Genomic DNA, 4,447 nt, shown 5'->3' on the forward strand with positions numbered 1-4,447 from the left:
GGTATCAGAGCTATGGATGCGTAGCAACAACAAGGAAGATAAGTTGTTTCATTGTTTATACTTGATTGAATTCTTTGCACAAGTGATGATTAAATACACGAACTTGTTCAAATTAGAAGTATTAGTTAATTTTGTCGTGCTCTCATCGTGCTCTTGAATCCTGTCAAAACCGCTTGTCAATCGAAGTTTTTGGATCAAAAGTTATGACAGTTCAGGATTCAAGACAACAATTCTGCTCAAATCTGCGATTCTTTATTTAAAACTATAATTCTAATTACAGTTCATTAATCCCCAACTACAGTTTGTTAATCACTCGTCTTCGTTAATGATGTTGATTACGACAAGCAAACATCTTGCTATTTTTAGTGATGTTTTATTCTCGTTCATGTTATTTGTTCGATAGAAATAGCACTTTTCTTATACGCGTCATCTCGTCTTGCACATTACATCACTCTATTTTGGTTTTTCTTTTTAGTCACTCAATACTTTTCGTCGTTCTTACATGCATCTCCCTATTTTGATTGTCGCACGTCTCAACTACGCTCATATTGTTCATGGTTTTTAGATTCTATGATCTCATCTTATTTGTTTTCTCTCGAGATACAAGCATGGCCAATTGTGTAATTGTTAATGGATATCCGTCTGGCCAATGTTCGGTTCCCTTTTTCCAAGGACAAGGCTTTCCTAGGTGGAAAGCAAAGATGATGCTAATTCTTGAAGGTGGCGAATTATTTGATATTTTTTTGGGCGACCTGTCTTGCCAAGTTCAACCTATTGATGGCCCATTATTTGAACAATGGAAAATTGATCATAGTGATTGGATTTGTCATAACAAAGCAGCTTGTCATTATATATTGTCTGCACTTCCTGACTCACTTATGTTGGATGTCTTTCATCTGGAAACCTCTCATGCTATTTAGGAGTATCTTATCTCAACGTTTGAGAAGAAATCGATCATTGAAATTTTATATCTCCAAACTCGTTTGAAGAAGTGGTACTTCTATGCACTCTCATATTAAGGCTTTTAAAGACATTATCAATCAGCTTGGTGCTGCCGGCGCTCCTGTTGCTAAAAATTAGATTATTACTCAGCTTCTTCATACCATCAAAGATCCTTTATATGAAAATATCATCACTATTTTGTCTAACAAGGATGATATCCACTTTGACAAAGCATGTATATCTCTTATTGAATATTCTCAACGCCATGAGTATCATTTGAAAAAATCTGATGTTGTTTTGGTCACTCACAAACAAAGGGATTTTGATGCTGCTTTTGTTGCTCGCAAGCATCCCGCTTCACGTTTTCAGCAGGGTGGACGCCCTAATCAAGGTGGTAAATCTTCTCGTCTTGCTTATCCTAACAAACATTGTTCTTATTTTGATAAGAAAGGCCATGTTACTTCTGATTGCTGGGAACGTCAATATGATGAGGAGCATGGAGTTACTACAAAGCAACCTCGCTCGTCCAAAAGTTTTCCTCCTTGTCATTATTGTGCACATACGGATCATCCATCTCGTCATTGTTATAAACGAAGATATGATGAAGAACATTCTCGAGCTTATATTGTTCAACAAACTTTAACTGATGATGATCATACTCATCAGGAGCTCAATTTCATCCATCATGATATCTCTCCAAAAAAGGTACTTCATGTTCATGATGGTTCTCTATTTATCGTTGATTCAAGTGCCACTAGAAACATGATATACCAATCGCAGTGGCTTCACAATTATCATTCTCTTCCTGTCAAGAAGTTTGTTTACCTTGCAGATGATACGACTTGTCAAGTCAAAGAGTGGGTGATTTATATCTGGGGACTGTTTCATCCACTAGAATATTAAGAGGAGTTCTTCATGTTCCAGATTTGCAAAGAAATCTTCTTTCTGTTGCTCGTCTAGTTGGTCTTGGTTTGTTTGTGGGCTTTGATCATAATCAATGTCGTATAGAGAAAGACAGACATACTATGGCAGTGGCTCCTCGACATGGTAATCTATTTGAGCTATCATTGAACGATATGGTTGCAAATGTTGTTACTACCCCTGGAGATGCAGATTGCAAATTATGGGATTAACGATATGCACACTTCGATTTTTCCAAAATTCTTGATCTTCATCGTCATGGTCTTGTGCAAGGTATGGATCTTAAATCTCATCCACGTATGGGAATATGTGAGTACTGTGTACTTGGAAAACACCATCGTTCGCCTTTCCACACTTCTACTTCATCACATTCTTGTGCTCTCTTGGATTTGGTTCATACCAATATTTGCGGTCCTTTTCTTGCCTCAAAGTCTCAATATCGATATTTTATAACTTTCATTGATGATTTCTCACCGTACACACATGTCTATCTTCTTCGACATAAGTCTGAGGCTTTATCTATATTTAAACAATACAAGATAAGTGTGGAGCTTCAAACTGGATTCTCTATAAAGACTCTTCGCAGTGACAATGGCAGTGAATATGTATCCAATCTATTTGATGACTTGTGTCACGATCAAGGTATTCATCATGAGTTTACAGTTCCTTATTCTCCTCAGCAAAATGGTTTTGCTGAGTGCAAAAATCGCACTATTCTTAATGCTATACGTTGCATGCTTATACACTTTGGTTTGTCTCGAAAGTTTTGGACTAAAGCACTTCTAACAGCCGTTTTTATTCAAAATCATATTCCAACAAGTGCACCTGCTTGTAAAATTCCTATAACAATCTGGACAGGGAAGACACCTTCAGTCTTTCACTTTTGCACATTTGGCTGCATTGCTTATATTCATGTGCCCAAGGACACTCGACATAAGTTGGATCCTCCAGGTTTGAAGGTTATTTTTCTTGGTTATTCAGATCATTCCAAAGGTTACAAATTTCATGATCCTTCTACTCAAAAGGTTATCATTAGTCGTGATGCTATATTTGATGAGAAGACTATGGGTGGCACATGGTCCTCAGATATTTCAGATGATACACAATCTTTGCTTAGTGCATTTCCTTACTTGCTTTGTGAGTCTACTAATTCTGATGATCATAAACCTCCTTCACCTCCAAAGAAGATTGATGAAAATTTGGAGATATATGTCGATCTTCCTATTGAGATAGAGCATGGATTCTATTCTATTGAATATGATGTCTTTGATGATGCTATGTCTGTCCAAGAGGATCCAATATCGTATATGGAAGCTATCAATTCATTTCAAAGGGATCAATGGCAAGAAGCTATGCAAGCTGAGTACGATTCTTTAATCTTCAAAGGTACATGGATTCTTACTGAACTCCCCCCAAATCGTGTTCCTATCAAATGTAAATGGGTTTATAAAACCAAGACCAAAGCTGATAGCTCGTTTGATAAGTTCAAAGCACGACTTGTTGCAAAAGGTTACTCGTAGATTGCAGGAGTAGATTATCAAGAAACATTTTCTCCCGTTGTGTGCTCCACAACTGTTCGTATGCTTTTGGCTTTTGTAACACTATTTGATCTAGAAATTCACCAAATGGATGTTAAAACGGATTTTCTCAATGGGGATCTTGAAGAAGAAATCTATATGGAACAACCTGAAGGTTTTATGATTGCAGGAAAGGAGCATCTTGTATGCCATCTTCATCGTGCACTATATGGATTGAAGCAAGCCTCTCGTGCTTGGTATATTAAGATTGATCAGTTCCTCACATCTAAAGGTTTTGTTGCATGTTTTGCTAATCCAAATCTTTACATCAAAAGGGAGGAAAAATGTTCTATTATTATTGCTCTATATGTTGATGATACTATTCTTGTGTCAAATAATATTGCTTTCTAATTGGATGCTATGAAGAAGCTTTTATCGACTGCATTTGAAATGGTGGATCTTGGTGAGATACATTCTTGTTTGGGTATTCAAGTTCAACAACATCGACAACAAGGCATTCTTCTTCTTCGCTAGACAAAGTTTATTAATGATATTGTTAAGAACTTTGGATTGACAAATGCGCACTCTGCCAACACTCCCATTCTTTCGAGCTCTACCAAGGGTACATCTACAACACGCAATGAAAAATTAGCCATTCATCAACCTTTTTCTAATCTTGTTGGTTTTCTTCAATTTATTGGTTTAAACACAAGACCAAATATTTTATTTGCAGCTAACTTTTTGGGATAGTATCTTTCTTCCCCTTCTACTATTCATTGGAGTGCTACAAAACGTATTCTTAAGTACCTCAAGGGTACTAAGGAGTTTGGTGTTATTTATCGTCATCGAGAGGATTCTTCTTTATCTTCTTCCTGCAAAACGTATTCTTAAGTACCTCAAGGGCACTAAGGAGTTTGGTCTTATTTATCGTCATTGAGAGGATTCTTCTTTATCTTCTTCAACTTCTCTTGACCTTATTGGATATACAGATGCTGATTGGGAAAGTTCACATTTATCCATGCGATCTACAAGTGGGAATTGTTTCTTTGTAAATGGTTGTTTGGTTT

This window comes from Lygodium microphyllum, chromosome 7 (genome assembly GCF_053477565.2).
Source record: "Lygodium microphyllum isolate KBCC chromosome 7, Lygodium_microphyllum_v1.1.10, whole genome shotgun sequence".
In the NCBI taxonomy this organism is placed as follows: domain Eukaryota; kingdom Viridiplantae; phylum Streptophyta; class Polypodiopsida; order Schizaeales; family Lygodiaceae; genus Lygodium; species Lygodium microphyllum.